Source organism: Oncorhynchus nerka, linkage group LG14, assembly GCF_034236695.1.
Source record: "Oncorhynchus nerka isolate Pitt River linkage group LG14, Oner_Uvic_2.0, whole genome shotgun sequence".
Taxonomy (NCBI): Eukaryota; Metazoa; Chordata; class Actinopteri; order Salmoniformes; family Salmonidae; genus Oncorhynchus; species Oncorhynchus nerka.
The window spans coordinates 101,806,391-101,827,631 of record NC_088409.1 but is presented as its reverse complement, the minus strand read 5'-3'; positions in this window follow the sequence as shown (position 1 = coordinate 101,827,631).

The following is a 21,241-nucleotide window of genomic DNA, read 5'->3' as shown; positions in this document are numbered from 1 at the left end:
GGAACTGCCCTTCATCTAGTCAGGATACGAAGGAACTGCCCTTCATCTAGTCAGGATACGAAGGAACTGCCCTTCATCAAGTCTGGATACTATCTAGTCTGGATACTAAGGAACTGCCCTTCATCTAGTCTGGATACTAAGGAACTGCCCTTCATCTGGTCTGGATACTATCTAGTCTGGATACTATCTAGTCTGGAAACTAAGGAACTGCCCTTAAACTGGTCTAGATACTAAGGAACTGCCCTTCATCTAGTGTGGATACTATCTGGTCTGGATACTATCTAGTCAGGATTCTAAGGAACTGCCCTTCATCTAGTCTGGAAACTATCTAGTCTGGATACTAAGGTACTGCCCTTCATCTATTCTGGATACTAATGCACTGCCATTCATCTAGTCTTGATACTAAGGTATTGCCCTTCATCTGGTCTAGAGACCAAGGTACTGCCCTTCATCTAGTCTGGATACTATCTAGTCTGGATACTAAGGTACTGCCCTTCATCTAATCTGGATACTAAGGAACTGCCCTTCATCTAGTCTGGATACTAAGGAACTGCCCTTCATCTAGTCTGGATACTATCTAGTCTGGATACTAAGAAACTGCCCTTCATCTTTTCTGGATGCTAAGGTACTGCCCTTCATTTGGTCTAGATACTAAGGAACTGCCCTTCATCTAGTCTGGATACTATCTAGTCTGGATATGAAGGATCTACCCTTCATCTGGTCTGGATACTAAGGAACTGCTCTTCATCTAGTCTGGATACGAAGGATCTACCCTTCATCTAGTCTGGATATGAATGATCTACCCTTCATCTAGTCTGGATACTAAGGAACTGCCCTTCATCTAGTCTGGATACTAAGGAACTGCCCTTCATCTAGTCTGGATATGAAGGACCTGCCCTTCATCTGGTCTGGATACTAAGGAACTGCCTTTGATCTAGTCTGGTTTCGAAGGATCTACCCTTCATCTAGTCTGGATACGAAGGAACTGCCCTTCATCTAGTCTGGATACTATCTAGTCTGGATACTAAGAAACTGCCCTTAATCTTGTCTGGATACTAAGGTACTGCCCTTAATCTTGTCTGGATACTAAGGTATTGCCCTTCATCTGGTCTAGATACTAAGGAACTGCCCTTCATCTGGTCTGGATACTATCTAGTCTGGATACTAAGGAACTGCCCTTCATCTAGTCTGGATACTATCTAGTCTGGATACTAAGGAACTGCCCTACATCTAGTCTGGAAACTATCTAGTCTGGATACTATCTAGTCTGGATACTAAGGAACTGCCCTTCATCTAGTCTGGATACTAATGAACTGCACTTCATCTAGTCTGGATACTATCTAGTCTGGATACTAAGGAACTGCCCTTCATCTAGTCTGGATACTAAGGAACTGCCCTTCATCTAGTCTGGATACTAAGGAACTGCCCTTCATCTAGTGTGGATACTATCTAGTCTGGATACTATCTAGTCTGGAAACTAAGGAACTGCCCTTAAACTGGTCTAGATACTAAGGAACTGCCCTTCATCTAGTGTGGATACTATCTGGTCTGGATACTATCTAGTCAGGATACTAAGGAACTGCCCTTCATCTAGTCTGGAAACTATCTAGTCTGGATACTAAGGTACTGCCCTTCATCTAATCTGGATACTAAGGAACTGCCCTTCATCTAGTCTGGATACTAAGGAACTGCCCTTCATCTAGTCTGGATACTATCTAGTCTGGATACTAAGAAACTGCCCTTCATCTTTTCTGGATGCTAAGGTACTGCCCTTCATTTGGTCTAGATACTAAGGAACTGCCCTTCATCTAGTCTGGATACTATCTAGTCTGGATATGAAGGATCTACCCTTCATCTGGTCTGGATACTAAGGAACTGCTCTTCATCTAGTCTGGATACGAAGGATCTACCCTTCATCTAGTCTGGATATGAATGATCTACCCTTCATCTAGTCTGGATACTAAGGAACTGCCCTTCATCTAGTCTGGATACTAAGGAACTGCCCTTCATCTAGTCTGGATATGAAGGACCTGCCCTTCATCTGGTCTGGATACTAAGGAACTGCCTTTGATCTAGTCTGGTTTCGAAGGATCTACCCTTCATCTAGTCTGGATACGAAGGAACTGCCCTTCATCTAGTCTGGATACTATCTAGTCTGGATACTAAGAAACTGCCCTTAATCTTGTCTGGATACTAAGGTACTGCCCTTAATCTTGTCTGGATACTAAGGTATTGCCCTTCATCTGGTCTAGATACTAAGGAACTGCCCTTCATCTGGTCTGGATACTATCTAGTCTGGATACTAAGGAACTGCCCTTCATCTAGTCTGGATACTAAGGAACTGCCCTTCATCTGGTCTGGATACTAAGGAACTGCCCTTCATCTGGTCTGGATACGATCTAGTCTGGATACTAAGGACCTTCCCTTCATCTGGTCTGGATACTAAGGAACTGCCCTTCATCTGGTCTGGATACGATCTAGTCTGGATACTAAGGACCTGCCCTTCATCTGGTCTGGATACTAAGGAACTGCCCTTCATCTGGTCTGGATACGATCTAGTCTGGATACTAAGGAACTGCCCTTCATCTGGTCTGGATACTAAGGAACTGCCCTTCATCTGGTCTGGATACGATCTAGTCTGGATACTAAGGACCTGCCCTTCATCTGGTCTGGATCCTAAGGAACTGCCCTTCATCTAGTCTGGATATGAAGGATCTACCCTTCATCTAGTCTGGATACTATCTAGTCTGGATACTAAGGTATTGCCCTTCATCTAGTCTGGATACGAAGGAACTGCCCTTCATCTGGTCTAGATACTAAGGAACTGCCCTTCATCTGGTCTGGATCCTATCTAGTCTGGATACTAAGGAACTACCTTTCATCTAGTCTGGATATGAAGGAACTGCCCTTCATCTAGTCTGGATACTATCTAGTCTGGATACTAAGGAACTGCCCTTCATCTGGTCTGGATACTATCTAGTCTGGATACGAAGGAACTGCCCTTCATCTGGTCTGGATACTAAGGAACAGCCCTTCATCTAGTCTGGATACGAAGGAACTACCCTTCATCTAGTCTGGATACGAAGGTACTGCCCTTCACCTAGTCTGGATACTATCTAGTCTGGATACTAAGGAACTGCCCTTCATCTAGTCTGGATACTAAGGAACTGCCCTTCATCTGGTCTGGATACTATCTAGTCTGGATACTAAGGTACTGCCCTTCATCTAGTCTGGATACTAAGGAACTGCCCTTCATCTGGTCTGGATTCTATCTAGTCTGGACACGAAGGAACTCCCCTTCATCTGGTCTGGATACTAAGGAACTGCCCTTCATCTGGTCTGGATACTATCTAGTCTGGATACGAAGGAACTCCCCTTCATCTGGTCTGGATACTAAGGAACTGCCCTTCATCTAGTCAGGATACGAAGGAACTGCCCTTCATCTAGTCAGGATACGAAGGAACTGCCCTTCATCAAGTCTGGATACTATCTAGTCTGGATACTAAGGAACTGCCCTTCATCTACTCTGGATACTAAGGAACTGCCCTTCATCTGGTCTGGATACTATCTAGTCTGGATACTATCTAGTCTGGAAACTAAGGAACTGCCCTTAAACTGGTCTAGATACTAAGGAACTGCCCTTCATCTAGTGTGGATACTATCTGGTCTGGATACTATCTAGTCAGGATTCTAAGGAACTGCCCTTCATCTAGTCTGGAAACTATCTAGTCTGGATACTAAGGTACTGCCCTTCATCTATTCTGGATACTAATGCACTGCCATTCATCTAGTCTTGATACTAAGGTATTGCCCTTCATCTGGTCTAGAGACCAAGGTACTGCCCTTCATCTAGTCTGGATACTATCTAGTCTGGATACTAAGGAACTGCACTTCATCTAGTCTGGATACTAAGGAACTGCCCTTCATCTGGTCAGGGTACGAAGGAACTTCCCTTCATCTAGTCTGGATACGAAGGAACTGCCCTTCATCTGGTCTGGATACTATCTAGTCTGGATACTAAGGAACTGCCCTTCATCTGGTTTGGATACTATCTAGTCTGGATACTATCTAGTCTGGATACCATGAAACTGCACTTCATCTTGTCTGGATACTAAGGTACTGCCCTTCATCTGGTCTGGATACTAAGGAACTGCCCTTCATCTAGTCTGGATAGTATCTAGTCTGGAAACTAAGGAACTGCCCTTAAACTGGTCTAGATACTAAGGAACTGCCCTTCATCTAGTGTGGATACTATCTGGTCTGGATACTATCTAGTCAGGATACTAAGGAACTGCCCTTCATCTAGTTTGGAAACTATCTAGTCTGGATACTAAGGTACTGCCCTTCATCTAGTCTGGATACTAATGCACTGCCATTCATCTAGTCTGGATACGAAGGAACTGCCCTTCATCTGGTCTAGATACTAAGGAACTGCCCTTCATCTAGTGTGGATACTATCTGGTCTGGATACTATCTAGTCTGGATACTAAGAAACTGCCCTTCATCTGGTCTGGATACTATCTAGTCTGGATACTAAGGAACTGCCCTACATCTAGTCTGGAAACTATCTAGTCTGGATACTATCTAGTCTGGATACTAAGGAACTGCCCTTCATCTAGTCTGGATACTAATGAACTGCACTTCATCTAGTCTGGATACTATCTAGTCTGGATACTAAGGAACTGCCCTTCATCTAGTCTGGATACTAAGGAACTGCCCTTCATCTAGTCTGGATACTAAGGAACTGCCCTTCATCTAGTGTGGATACTATCTAGTCTGGATACTATCTAGTCTGGAAACTAAGGAACTGCCCTTAAACTGGTCTAGATACTAAGGAACTGCCCTTCATCTAGTGTGGATACTATCTGGTCTGGATACTATCTAGTCAGGATACTAAGGAACTGCCCTTCATCTAGTCTGGAAACTATCTAGTCTGGATACTAAGGTACTGCCCTTCATCTAATCTGGATACTAAGGAACTGCCCTTCATCTAGTCTGGATACTAAGGAACTGCCCTTCATCTAGTGTGGATACTATCTAGTCTGGATACTATCTAGTCTGGAAACTAAGGAACTGCCCTTAAACTGGTCTAGATACTAAGGAACTGCCCTTCATCTAGTGTGGATACTATCTGGTCTGGATACTATCTAGTCAGGATACTAAGGAACTGCCCTTCATCTAGTCTGGAAACTATCTAGTCTGGAGACCAAGGTACTGCCCTTCATCTAGTCTGGATATGAAGGAACTGCCCTTCATCTAGTCTGGATACTATCTAGTCTGGATACTAAGGAACTGCCCTTCATCTAGTCTGGATACTATCTAGTCTGGATACTAAGGAACTGCCCTTCATCTGGTCTTGATACTAAGGAACTGCCCTTCATCTAGTCTGGATATGAAGGAACTGCCCTTCATCTAGTCTGGATACGAAGGATCTACCCTTCATCTAGTCTGGATACGAAGGAACTGCCCTTCATCTAGTCTGGATACTATCTAGTCTGGATACTAAGGAACTGCCCTTCATCTTGTCTGGATACTAAGGAACTGCCCTTCATCTGGTCTGGATACTAAGGTACTGCCCTTCATCTGGTCTTGATACTAAGGAACTGCCCTTCATCTAGTCTGGATATGAAGGAACTGCCCTTCATCTAGTCTGGATACGAAGGATCTACCCTTCATCTAGTCTGGATACGAAGGAACTGCCCTTCATCTAGTCTGGATACTATCTAGTCTGGATACTAAGGAACTGCCCTTCATCTTGTCTGGATACTAAGGTACTGCCCTTCATCTGGTCTGGATACTAAGGAACTGCCCTTCATCTAGTCTGGATACTATCTAGTCTGGATACTATCTAGTCTGGAAACTAAGGAACTGCTCTTAAACTGGTCTAGATTCTAAGGAACTGCCATTCATCTAGTGTGGATACTATCTGGTCTGGAAACTAAGGAACTGCCCTTCATCTAGTCTGGATACTATCTAGTCTGGATAATATCTAGCCTGGAAACTAAGGAACTGCCCTTAAACTAGTCTAGATTCTAAGGTACTGCCCTTCATCTGGTCTGGATACTAAGGAACTGCCCTTCATCTAGTCTGGATACTATCTAGTCTGGATACTATCTAGTCTGGAAACTAAGGAACTGCTCTTAAACTGGTCTAGATTCTAAGGAACTGCCATTCATCTAGTGTGGATACTATCTAGTCTGGATACTAAGGAACTGCCCTTCATCTAGTCTGGATACTAAGGAACTGCCCTTCATCTGGTCTGGATACTAAGGAACTGCCCTTCATCTGGTCTGGATACGATCTAGTCTGGATACTAAGGACCTTCCCTTCATCTGGTCTGGATACTAAGGAACTGCCCTTCATCTGGTCTGGATACGATCTAGTCTGGATACTAAGGACCTGCCCTTCATCTGGTCTGGATACTAAGGAACTGCCCTTCATCTGGTCTGGATACGATCTAGTCTGGATACTAAGGACCTGCCCTTCATCTGGTCTGGATACTAAGGAACTGCCCTTCATCTGGTCTGGATACGATCTAGTCTGGATACTAAGGACCTGCCCTTCATCTGGTCTGGATACTAAGGAACTGCCCTTCATCTAGTCTGGATATGAAGGATCTACCCTTCATCTAGTCTGGATACTATCTAGTCTGGATACTAAGGTATTGCCCTTCATCTAGTCTGGATACGAAGGAACTGCCCTTCATCTGGTCTAGATACTAAGGAACTGCCCTTCATCTGGTCTGGATCCTATCTAGTCTGGATACTAAGGAACTACCTTTCATCTAGTCTGGATATGAAGGAACTGCCCTTCATCTAGTCTGGATACTATCTAGTCTGGATACTAAGGAACTGCCCTTCATCTGGTCTGGATACTATCTAGTCTGGATACGAAGGAACTGCCCTTCATCTGGTCTGGATACTAAGGAACAGCCCTTCATCTAGTCTGGATACGAAGGAACTACCCTTCATCTAGTCTGGATACGAAGGTACTGCCCTTCACCTAGTCTGGATACTATCTAGTCTGGATACTAAGGAACTGCCCTTCATCTAGTCTGGATACTAAGGAACTGCCCTTCATCTGGTCTGGATACTATCTAGTCTGGATACTAAGGTACTGCCCTTCATCTAGTCTGGATACTAAGGAACTGCCCTTCATCTAGTCTGGATACTAAGGAACTGCCCTTCATCTAGTGTGGATACTATCTAGTCTGGATACTATCTAGTCTGGAAACTAAGGAACTGCCCTTAAACTGGTCTAGATACTAAGGAACTGCCCTTCATCTAGTGTGGATACTATCTGGTCTGGATACTATCTAGTCAGGATACTAAGGAACTGCCCTTCATCTAGTCTGGAAACTATCTAGTCTGGAGACCAAGGTACTGCCCTTCATCTAGTGTGGATACTATCTGGTCTGGATACTATCTAGTCAGGATACTAAGGAACTGCCCTTCATCTAGTCTGGAAACTATCTAGTCTGGATACTAAGGTACTGCCCTTCATCTAATCTGGATACTAAGGAACTGCCCTTCATCTAGTCTGGATACTAAGGAACTGCCCTTCATCTAGTGTGGATACTATCTAGTCTGGATACTATCTAGTCTGGAAACTAAGGAACTGCCCTTAAACTGGTCTAGATACTAAGGAACTGCCCTTCATCTAGTGTGGATACTATCTGGTCTGGATACTATCTAGTCAGGATACTAAGGAACTGCCCTTCATCTAGTCTGGAAACTATCTAGTCTGGAGACCAAGGTACTGCCCTTCATCTAGTCTGGATATGAAGGAACTGCCCTTCATCTAGTCTGGATACTATCTAGTCTGGATACTAAGGAACTGCCCTTCATCTAGTCTGGATACTATCTAGTCTGGATACTAAGGAACTGCCCTTCATCTGGTCTTGATACTAAGGAACTGCCCTTCATCTAGTCTGGATATGAAGGAACTGCCCTTCATCTAGTCTGGATACGAAGGATCTACCCTTCATCTAGTCTGGATACGAAGGAACTGCCCTTCATCTAGTCTGGATACTATCTAGTCTGGATACTAAGGAACTGCCCTTCATCTTGTCTGGATACTAAGGAACTGCCCTTCATCTGGTCTGGATACTAAGGTACTGCCCTTCATCTGGTCTTGATACTAAGGAACTGCCCTTCATCTAGTCTGGATATGAAGGAACTGCCCTTCATCTAGTCTGGATACGAAGGATCTACCCTTCATCTAGTCTGGATACGAAGGAACTGCCCTTCATCTAGTCTGGATACTATCTAGTCTGGATACTAAGGAACTGCCCTTCATCTTGTCTGGATACTAAGGTACTGCCCTTCATCTGGTCTGGATACTAAGGAACTGCCCTTCATCTAGTCTGGATACTATCTAGTCTGGATACTATCTAGTCTGGAAACTAAGGAACTGCTCTTAAACTGGTCTAGATTCTAAGGAACTGCCATTCATCTAGTGTGGATACTATCTGGTCTGGAAACTAAGGAACTGCCCTTCATCTAGTCTGGATACTATCTAGTCTGGATAATATCTAGCCTGGAAACTAAGGAACTGCCCTTAAACTAGTCTAGATTCTAAGGTACTGCCCTTCATCTGGTCTGGATACTAAGGAACTGCCCTTCATCTAGTCTGGATACTATCTAGTCTGGATACTATCTAGTCTGGAAACTAAGGAACTGCTCTTAAACTGGTCTAGATTCTAAGGAACTGCCATTCATCTAGTGTGGATACTATCTAGTCTGGATACTAAGGAACTGCCCTTCATCTAGTCTGGATACTAAGGAACTGCCCTTCATCTGGTCTGGATACTAAGGAACTGCCCTTCATCTGGTCTGGATACGATCTAGTCTGGATACTAAGGACCTTCCCTTCATCTGGTCTGGATACTAAGGAACTGCCCTTCATCTGGTCTGGATACGATCTAGTCTGGATACTAAGGACCTGCCCTTCATCTGGTCTGGATACTAAGGAACTGCCCTTCATCTGGTCTGGATACGATCTAGTCTGGATACTAAGGACCTGCCCTTCATCTGGTCTGGATACTAAGGAACTGCCCTTCATCTGGTCTGGATACGATCTAGTCTGGATACTAAGGACCTGCCCTTCATCTGGTCTGGATACTAAGGAACTGCCCTTCATCTAGTCTGGATATGAAGGATCTACCCTTCATCTAGTCTGGATACTATCTAGTCTGGATACTAAGGTATTGCCCTTCATCTAGTCTGGATACGAAGGAACTGCCCTTCATCTGGTCTAGATACTAAGGAACTGCCCTTCATCTGGTCTGGATCCTATCTAGTCTGGATACTAAGGAACTACCTTTCATCTAGTCTGGATATGAAGGAACTGCCCTTCATCTAGTCTGGATACTATCTAGTCTGGATACTAAGGAACTGCCCTTCATCTGGTCTGGATACTATCTAGTCTGGATACGAAGGAACTGCCCTTCATCTGGTCTGGATACTAAGGAACAGCCCTTCATCTAGTCTGGATACGAAGGAACTACCCTTCATCTAGTCTGGATACGAAGGTACTGCCCTTCACCTAGTCTGGATACTATCTAGTCTGGATACTAAGGAACTGCCCTTCATCTAGTCTGGATACTAAGGAACTGCCCTTCATCTGGTCTGGATACTATCTAGTCTGGATACTAAGGTACTGCCCTTCATCTAGTCTGGATACTAAGGAACTGCCCTTCATCTGGTCTGGATTCTATCTAGTGTGGACACGAAGGAACTCCCCTTCATCTGGTCTGGATACTAAGGAACTGCCCTTCATCTGGTCTGGATACTATCTAGTCTGGATACGAAGGAACTCCCCTTCATCTGGTCTGGATACTAAGGAACTGCCCTTCATCTAGTCAGGATACGAAGGAACTGCCCTTCATCTAGTCAGGATACGAAGGAACTGCCCTTCATCAAGTCTGGATACTATCTAGTCTGGATACTAAGGAACTGCCCTTCATCTAGTCTGGATACTAAGGAACTGCCCTTCATCTGGTCTGGATACTATCTAGTCTGGATACGAAGGAACTGCCCTTCATCTGGTCTAGATACTAAGAAACTGCCCTTCATCTGGTCTGGATACTATCTAGTCTGGATACTAAGGAACTGCCCTACATCTAGTCTGGAAACTATCTAGTCTGGATACTATCTAGTCTGGATACTAAGGAACTGCCCTTCATCTAGTCTGGATACTAATGAACTGCACTTCATCTAGTCTGGATACTATCTAGTCTGGATACTAAGGAACTGCCCTTCATCTAGTCTGGATACTAAGGAACTGCCCTTCATCTAGTCTGGATACTAAGGAACTGCCCTTCATCTAGTGTGGATACTATCTAGTCTGGATACTATCTAGTCTGGAAACTAAGGAACTGCCCTTAAACTGGTCTAGATACTAAGGAACTGCCCTTCATCTAGTGTGGATACTATCTGGTCTGGATACTATCTAGTCAGGATACTAAGGAACTGCCCTTCATCTAGTCTGGAAACTATCTAGTCTGGATACTAAGGTACTGCCCTTCATCTAATCTGGATACTAAGGAACTGCCCTTCATCTAGTCTGGATACTAAGGAACTGCCCTTCATCTAGTGTGGATACTATCTAGTCTGGATACTATCTAGTCTGGAAACTAAGGAACTGCCCTTAAACTGGTCTAGATACTAAGGAACTGCCCTTCATCTAGTGTGGATACTATCTGGTCTGGATACTATCTAGTCTGGATACTAAGGAACTGCCCTTCATCTAGTCTGGATACTATCTAGTCTGGATACTAAGGAACTGCCCTTCATCTGGTCTTGATACTAAGGAACTGCCCTTCATCTAGTCTGGATATGAAGGAACTGCCCTTCATCTAGTCTGGATACGAAGGATCTACCCTTCATCTAGTCTGGATACGAAGGAACTGCCCTTCATCTAGTCTGGATACTATCTAGTCTGGATACTAAGGAACTGCCCTTCATCTTGTCTGGATACTAAGGAACTGCCCTTCATCTGGTCTGGATACTAAGGTACTGCCCTTCATCTGGTCTTGATACTAAGGAACTGCCCTTCATCTAGTCTGGATATGAAGGAACTGCCCTTCATCTAGTCTGGATACGAAGGATCTACCCTTCATCTAGTCTGGATACGAAGGAACTGCCCTTCATCTAGTCTGGATACTATCTAGTCTGGATACTAAGGAACTGCCCTTCATCTTGTCTGGATACTAAGGTACTGCCCTTCATCTGGTCTGGATACTAAGGAACTGCCCTTCATCTAGTCTGGATACTATCTAGTCTGGATACTATCTAGTCTGGAAACTAAGGAACTGCTCTTAAACTGGTCTAGATTCTAAGGAACTGCCATTCATCTAGTGTGGATACTATCTGGTCTGGAAACTAAGGAACTGCCCTTCATCTAGTCTGGATACTATCTAGTCTGGATAATATCTAGCCTGGAAACTAAGGAACTGCCCTTAAACTAGTCTAGATTCTAAGGTACTGCCCTTCATCTGGTCTGGATACTAAGGAACTGCCCTTCATCTAGTCTGGATACTATCTAGTCTGGATACTATCTAGTCTGGAAACTAAGGAACTGCTCTTAAACTGGTCTAGATTCTAAGGAACTGCCATTCATCTAGTGTGGATACTATCTGGTCTGGAAACTAAGGAACTGCCCTTCATCTAGTCTGGATACTATCTAGTCTGGATAATATCTAGCCTGGAAACTAAGGAACTGCCCTTAAACTAGTCTAGATTCTAAGGTACTGCCCTTCATCTGGTCTGGATACTAAGGAACTGCCCTTCATCTAGTCTGGATACTATCTAGTCTGGATACTATCTAGTCTGGAAACTAAGGAACTGCTCTTAAACTGGTGTAGATTCTAAGGAACTGCCATTCATCTAGTGTGGATACTATCTGGTCTGGAAACTAAGGAACTGCCCTTCATCTAGTCTGGATACTATCTAGTCTGGATAATATCTAGCCTGGAAACTAAGGAACTGCCCTTAAACTAGTCTAGATTCTAAGGTACTGCCCTTCATCTAATCTGGATACTAATGCACTGCCATTCATCTAGTCTTGATACTAAGGTATTGCCCTTCAACTGGTCTGGAGACCAAGGTAGTGCCCTTCATCTAGTCTGGATACTATGGAGCTGCCCTTCATCTAGTCTGAAAACTAAGGAACTGCCCTTCATCTGGTCTGGATACGAAAGAACTGCCCTTAATCTAGTCTGGATACTATCTAGTGTGGATACTAAGGAACTGGCCTTCATCTAGTCTGGATACTATCTAGTCTGGATACTATCTAGTCTGGATACTAAGGAACTTCCCTTCATCTAGTCTGGATACTAAGGAACTGCCCTTCATCTAGTCTGGATACTAATGAACTGCACTTCATCTAGTCTGGATACTATCTAGTCTGGATACTAAGGAACTTCCCTTCATCTAGTCTGGATACTATCTAGTCTGGATACTAAGGAACTTCCCTTCATCTAGTCTGGATACTAAGGAACTGCCCTTCATCTAGTCTGTGTACTAAGGAACTGCCCTTCATCTAGTCTGGATACTAAGGAACTGCCCTTCATCTAGTCTGGATACTAAGGAACTGCCCTTCATCTAGTGTGGATACTATCTAGTCTGGATACTATCTAGTCTGAAAACTAAGGAACTGCCCTTAAACTGGTCTAGATACTAAGGAACTGCCCTTCATCTAGTGTGGATTCTATCTGGTCTGGATACTATCTAGTCAGGATACTAAGGAACTGCCCTTTATCTAGTCTGGAAACTATCTAGTCTGGATACTAAGGTACTGCCCTTCATCTAGTCTGGAAACTATCTAGTCTAGATACTAAGGAACTGCCCTTCATCTAGTCTGGATACTATCTAGTCTGGATACTATCTAGTCTGGAAACTAAGGAACTGCCCTTCATCTAGTCTGGAAACTATCTAGTCTGGATACTAAGGAACTGCCCTTCATCTAGTCTGGATACTAATGCACTGCCATTCATCTAGTCTTGATACTATGGAGCTGCCCTTCATCTAGTCTGAAAACTAAGGAACTGCCCTTCATCTAGTCTGGATATGAAGGAACTGCCCTTCATCTGGTCTGGATACGAAGGAACTGCCCTTAATCTAGTCTGGATACTATCTAGTCTGGATACTAAGGAACTGCCCTTCATCTAGTCTGGATACTATCTAGTCTGGATACTAAGGAACTGCCCTTCATCTGGTCTTGATACTAAGGAACTACCCTTCATCTAGTCTGGATATGAAGGAACTGCCCTTCATCTGGTCTGGATACTATCTAGTCTGGATACTAAGGAACTGCCCTTCATCTAGTCTGGATACGAAGGATCTACCCTTCATCTAGTCTGGATACGAAGGAACTGCCCTTCATCTAGTCTGGATACTATCTAGTCTGGATACTAAGGAACTGCCCTTCATCTAGTCTGGATACTAAGGTACTGCCCTTCATCTGGTCTGGATACTAAGGAACTGCCCTTCATCTAGTCTGGATACTATCTAGTCTGGATACTATCTAGTCTGGAAACTAAGGAACTGCCCTTAAACTGGTCTAGATTCTAAGGAACTGCCCTTCATCTAGTGTGGATACTATCTGGTCTGGAAACTAAGGAACTGCCCTTCATCTAGTCTGGATACTATCTAGTCTGGATACTAAGGAACTGCCCTTCATCTAATCTGGATACTAATGCACTGCCATTCATCTAGTCTGGATACTAAGGATCTGCCCTTCATCTAGTCTGGATATGAAGGAACTGCCCTTCATCTAGTCTGGATACTATGGAGCTGCCCTTCATCTAGTCTGAAAACTAAGGAACTGCCCTTCATCTAGTCTGGATATGAAGGAACTGCCCTTCATCTGGTCTGGATACGAAGGAACTGCCCTTAATCTAGTCTGGATACTATCTAGTCTGGATACTAAGGAACTGCCCTTCATGTAGTCTGGATACTATCTAGTCTGGATACTAAGGAACTGCCCTTCATCTAGTCTGGATACTAAGGTACTGCCCTTCATCTGGTCTGGATACTAAGGAACTGCCCTTCATCTAGTCTGGATACTATCTAGTCTGGATACTATCTAGTCTGGAAACTAAGGAACTGCCCTTAAACTGGTCTAGATTCTAAGGAACTGCCCTTCATGTAGTCTGGATACTATCTAGTCTGGATACGAAGGAACTGCCCTTCATCTGGTCTGGATACTATCTAGTCTGGATACTAAGGAACTGCCCTTCATCTGGTCTGGATACTAAGAAACTGCCCTTCATCTAGTCTGGATACGAAGGAACTGCCCTTCATCTGGTCTGGATACTAAGGAACTGCCCTTCATCTAGTCTGGATACTATCTAGTCTGGACACTAAGGAACTGCCCTTCATCTTGTCTGCATACTATCTAGTCTGGATACGAAGGAACTGCCCTTCATCTAGTCTGGATACTAAGGAACTGCCCTTCATCTAGTCTGGATACTTAGGAACTGCCCTTCATCTAGTCTGGATACGAAGGAACTGCCCTTCATCTGGTCTGGATACTATCTAGTCTAGATACTAAGGAACTGCCCTTCATCTGGTCTGGATACTATCTAGTCTGGATACGAAGGAACTGCCCTTCATCTGGTCTGGATACTATCTAGTCTTGATACTAAGGTGTTGCCCTTCATCTGGTCTGGAGACTAAGGTACTGCCCTTCATCTAGTCTGGATACTATGGAGCTGCCCTTCATCTAGTCTGAAAAATAAGGTACTGCCCTTCATCTGGTCTGGATACGAAGGAACTGCCCTTCATCTAGTCTGGATACTATCTAGTCTGGATACTAAGGAACTGCCCTTCATCTAGTCTCGATACTATCTAGTCTGGATACGAAGGAACTGCCCTTCATCTTGTCTGGATACTAAGGTACTGCCCTTCATCTAGTCTGGATACTAAGGAACTGCCCTTCATCTAGTCTGGATACGAAGGAACTACCCTTCATCTAGTCTGGATACTAAGGAACTGCCCTTCATCTGGTCTGGATACTATCTAGTCTGGATACGAAGGAACTGCCCTTCATCTGGTCTGGATACTAAGGAACTGCCCTTCATCTAGTCTGGATACGAAGGAACTGCCCTTCATCTAGTCTGGATACTATCTAGTCTGGATACTATCTAGTCTGGATACTATCTAGTCTGGACACTAAGGAACTGCCCTTCATCTAGTCTGGATACTATCTAGTCTGGATACTAAGGAACTGCCCTTCATCTGGTCTTGATACTAAGGAACTACCCTTCATCTAGTCTGGATATGAAGGAACTGCCCTTCATCTGGTCTGGATACTATCTAGTCTGGATACTAAGGAACTGCCCTTCATCTAGTCTGGATACGAAGGATCTACCCTTCATCTAGTCTGGATACGAAGGAACTGCCCTTCATCTAGTCTGGATACTATCTAGTCTGGATACTAAGGAACTGCCCTTCATCTAGTCTGGATACTAAGGTACTGCCCTTCATCTGGTCTGGATACTAAGGAACTGCCCTTCATCTAGTCTGGATACTATCTAGTCTGGATACTATCTAGTCTGGAAACTAAGGAACTGCCCTTAAACTGGTCTAGATTCTAAGGAACTGCCCTTCATCTAGTGTGGATACTATCTGGTCTGGAAACTAAGGAACTGCCCTTCATCTAGTCTGGATACTATCTAGTCTGGATACTAAGGAACTGCCCTTCATCTAATCTGGATACTAATGCACTGCCATTCATCTAGTCTGGATACTAAGGATCTGCCCTTCATCTAGTCTGGATATGAAGGAACTGCCCTTCATCTAGTCTGGATACTATGGAGCTGCCCTTCATCTAGTCTGAAAACTAAGGAACTGCCCTTCATCTAGTCTGGATATGAAGGAACTGCCCTTCATCTGGTCTGGATACGAAGGAACTGCCCTTAATCTAGTCTGGATACTATCTAGTCTGGATACTAAGGAACTGCCCTTCATGTAGTCTGGATACTATCTAGTCTGGATACGAAGGAACTGCCCTTCATCTGGTCTGGATACTATCTAGTCTGGATACTAAGGAACTGCCCTTCATCTGGTCTGGATACTAAGAAACTGCCCTTCATCTAGTCTGGATACGAAGGAACTGCCCTTCATCTGGTCTGGATACTAAGGAACTGCCCTTCATCTAGTCTGGATACTATCTAGTCTGGACACTAAGGAACTGCCCTTCATCTTGTCTGCATACTATCTAGTCTGGATACGAAGGAACTGCCCTTCATCTAGTCTGGATACTAAGGAACTGCCCTTCATCTAGTCTGGATACTTAGGAACTGCCCTTCATCTAGTCTGGATACGAAGGAACTGCCCTTCATCTGGTCTGGATACTATCTAGTCTAGATACTAAGGAACTGCCCTTCATCTGGTCTGGATACTATCTAGTCTGGATACGAAGGAACTGCCCTTCATCTGGTCTGGATACTATCTAGTCTAGATACTAAGGTACTGCCCTTCATCTAATCTGGATACTAATGCACTGCCATTCAACTAGTCTTGATACTAAGGTGTTGCCCTTCATCTGGTCTGGAGACTAAGGTACTGCCCTTCATCTAGTCTGGATACTATGGAGCTGCCCTTCATCTAGTCTGAAAAATAAGGTACTGCCCTTCATCTGGTCTGGATACGAAGGAACTGCCCTTCATCTAGTCTGGATACTATCTAGTCTGGATACTAAGGAACTGCCCTTCATCTAGTCTCGATACTATCTAGTCTGGATACGAAGGAACTGCCCTTCATCTTGTCTGGATACTAAGGTACTGCCCTTCATCTAGTCTGGATACTAAGGAACTGCCCTTCATCTAGTCTGGATACGAAGGAACTACCCTTCATCTAGTCTGGATACTAAGGAACTGCCCTTCATCTGGTCTGGATACTATCTAGTCTGGATACGAAGGAACTGCCCTTCATCTGGTCTGGATACTAAGGAACTGCCCTTCATCTAGTCTGGATACGAAGGAACTGCCCTTCATCTAGTCTGGATACTATCTAGTCTGGATACTATCTAGTCTGGATACTATCTAGTCTGGACACTAAGGAACTGCCCTTCATCTTGTCTGGATACTAAGGAACTGCCCTTCATCTAGTCTGGATACGAAGGAACTACCCTTCATCTAGTATGGATACTAAGGAACTGCCCTTCATCTGGTTTGGATACTATCTAGTGTGGATACTATCTAGTGTGGATACTATCTAGTCTGGATACTATCTAGTCTGGACACTAAGGAACTGCCCTTCATCTTGTCTGCATACTATCTAGTCTGGATACGAAGGAACTGCCCTTCATCTAGTCTGGATACTAAGGAACTGCCCTTCATCTAGTCTGGATACTTAGGAACTGCCCTTCATCTAGTCTGGATACGAAGGAACTGCCCTTCATCTGGTCTGGATACTATCTAGTCTAGATACTAAGGAACTGCCCTTCATCTGGTCTGGATACTATCTAGTCTGGATACGAAGGAACTGCCCTTCATCTGGTCTGGATACTATCTAGTCTAGATACTAAGGTACTGCCCTTCATCTAATCTGGATACTAATGCACTGCCATTCAACTAGTCTTGATACTAAGGTGTTGCCCTTCATCTGGTCTGGAGACTAAGGTACTGCCCTTCATCTAGTCTGGATACTATGGAGCTGCCCTTCATCTAGTCTGAAAAATAAGGTACTGCCCTTCATCTGGTCTGGATACGAAGGAACTGCCCTTCATCTAGTCTCGATACTATCTAGTCTGGATACGAAGGAAATGCCCTTCATCTTGTCTGGATACTAAGGTACTGCCCTTCATCTAGTCTGGATACTAAGGAACTGCCCTTCATCTAGTCTGGATACGAAGGAACTACCCTTCATCTAGTCTGGATACTAAGGAACTGCCCTTCATCTGGTCTGGATACTATCTAGTCTGGATACGAAGGAACTGCCCTTCATCTGGTCTGGATACTAAGGAACTGCCCTTCATCTAGTCTGGATACGAAGGAACTGCCCTTCATCTAGTCTGGATACTATCTAGTCTGGATACTATCTAGTCTGGATACTATCTAGTCTGGATACTAAGGAACTGCCCTTCATCTTGTCTGGATACTATCTATTCTGGATACTATCTAGTCTGGATACTATCTAGTCTGGACACTAGGGAATTGCCCTTCATCTAGTCTGGATACGAAGGAACTGCCCTTCATCTGGTCTGGATACTAAGGAACTGCCCTTCATCTAGTCTGGATACGAAGGATCTACCCTTCATCTAGGGAGGACAGAGGGGGAACAGAGGGGAAGCAGAGTGGGGACAGAGGAAGGACAGAGGGGGGACAGTGGGAGGACAGAGGGGGGACAGAGGGGGGACAGAGGGGGAGCAGGGAAGGATGTTGGTGAGGGAGGATGGATGGAGGGAGCATGGAGGGAGGACAGAGGGAGGACAGAGGGGGGGACAGAGGGAGGACAGAGGGAGGGCAGAGGCAGGACAGAGGGAGGACAGAGGGGGACAGAGGGAGGACAGAGGGGGGACAGAGGGAGGACAGAGGGGGACAGAGTGAGGACAGAGGGAGGACAGAGGGAGGACAGAGGGGGACAGAGGGAGGACAGAGGGAGGACAGAGGGGGACAGAGTGAGGACAGAGGGAGGACAGAGGGGGACAGAGGGAGGACAGAGGGGGGGACAGAGGGGGACAGAGGGAGGACAGAGTGGGGACAGAGGGGGAGCAGAGGGACAGAGGGGGACAGAGGGAGGACAGAGGGGGACAGAGTGAGGACAGAGAGGGGACAGAGGGGGACAGAGGGGGGACAGAGGGCGGACAGAGGGAGGACAGAGTGAGGACAGAGTGAGGACAGAGGGGGGACAGAGGGGGACAGAGGGGGACAGATGGAGGACAGAGTAGGGACAGAGGGGAGCAGAGGACAGAGGGGGGACAGAGGGGGAGCATAGGACAGAGGGGGGACAGAGGGGGAGCAGAGGACAGAGGGGGGACAGAGGGGGCAGGTTCCTTTGTTGCCTCCCCTCCCCAGGATTCCAGAAGACTGATTTGTCACGACTCTGAGCTTTCCATTCTGATTGGTTGATAATATAAACAAACTTTTTCTACCCTTAAGATTGAAAGCAACTTGAACCGTGTTTACAAGTTTATACAGAAATGTCACTCGTGAATTGACCTTGTTTAAACCTCCCAAAGCATGATTTTTAAACAGGTTTTAAGGACTGTAATTAGTATAAGCAGTGTATGTTGTCTGCTGTGTGGCATTCCTGATACACACCTGTCTGTCTTTAACCCGATCAATCTATCTACTGCTGTCTGTAGCTGTACTGTGGTTAGTCAGAGATAGGACAACAACACAGGGATTTAGCTCACTACCAGAGGAGCAGTGACCAATTAGGGAAAGGAATTGCAATCACACCGTTTTCCGCCAGCAGATCAAAGCTTCTTTCTAGGTCTGGTTCCCAGAGATAGGTTATCACCGGTAATCTACTGGACTACTGGAGGAAACAGTTCCCGCTCTCTGTTATTTACAGTCGGAATTCAGACCCCTTTGACTTCTTCCCCTTCTTGTTACGTTACAGCCTTATTCGAAAATGGATTAAATAAATGTTTTTCCTCAGCAACAGTAGCACATAACGACGAAGTGAAAACAGGTTTTTAGAAATTTGAGCAAAATGTATTAAAAAAAATTTTAAAGAACAGAAATAAGTATTCAGACCCTTTGCTATGAGACTAGAAATTCAACTTGTCCATAGAGCTCAGAGACTGGATTGTGTCGAGGCACAGATCTGGGTAAGGGTACCAAAACATTTCTGCAGCATTGAAGGTACCCAAGAACACAGTGGCTTCCAACATTCTTAAATATAAGAAGTTTGGAACCACCAAGACTCTTCCCAGAGCTGGCCGCCCAGCCAAACTGAGCAATTGGGGTAGAAGGGCCTTGTTCAGGGAGGTGACCAAGAAAGCAATGGTCACTCAGACAGAGATCTAGAGTTACTCTGTGGAGATGTGAGAACCTTCCAGAAGGACAACCATCTCTGCAGCACTCCACCAATCAGGCAATTATGGTAGAGTGACCAGATGGAAGCCACTCCTCAGTAAAAGGCACATGACAGCCCACTTGGAGTTTGCCAAAAGGCACCTAAAGGGCTCTCAGACCATGAGAAACAAGATTATACGGTCTGATGAAACCAAGATTAAACGCTTTGGCCTGAATTCCAAGCGTCACGTCTGGAGGAAACCTGGCACCATCCCAACAGTGAAGCCTGGTGGTGGCAGCATCCCTACGGTGAAGCATGGTGGTGGCAGCATCCCTACGGTGAAGGATGGTGGTGGCAGCATCCCTACGGTGAAGGATGGTGGTGGCAGCATCCCTACAGTGAAGCATGGTGGTGGCAGCATCCCTACGGTGAAGCATGGTGGTGGCAGCATCCCTACGGTGAAGCATGGTGGTGGCAGCATCCCTACGGTGAAGCATGGTGGTGGCAGCATCCCTACGGTGAAGCATGGTGGTGGCAGCATCCCTACGGTGAAGCATGGTGGTGGCAGCATCCCTACGGTGAAGCATGGTGGTGGCAGCATCCCTATGGTGAAGCATGGTGGGGATGTTTTTCAGTGGCAGTGAGACTAGTCAAAGAAAATATGAACTTTTTTTCTAGGCAAGTCAGAATAAATTCTTATTTTCAATGACGGCCTAGGAACATTGGAACAGTGGGTGAACTGGTCTATGAAAATCAAATCAAATTAAATCAAATCAAATTTTATTTGTCACATACACATGGTTAGCAGATGTAAGGGAAGACCCCCCTGTATTGGACAAAAATGAATGGCAACATATTGGCAGTGGCCAAACCATATACACATTGTCCAATACCACCCAATTCGGCGTTGATTCATGCAAAGCATATTGCAAATGCCATATGGCAATTGCCAGTTGTAACACTTTAAAAATTCAACAGGTGGCGAATCCGCTCCACCGTGGTTTTTCATATTGGATATGTAACCCAAGTCAACGTCCAAAAGCAACATTTTGAAAAAATGAATTTTTGTAAAAAACTTATCACCCCTTAAAAAAGTGCTTTCTGGACCGTTTTTCGAAATTCTTTCAATTTTTTTTGTCATTTATACATGTGTAAGAACTGTATGAATATACTTTTGTCCAATTTTATTATCATGATTTTTTATTTTTTTTACATGCGCATAAGGAATATGTTTTGTCCATTTTCAATATGATTTCATACGAAGTCAA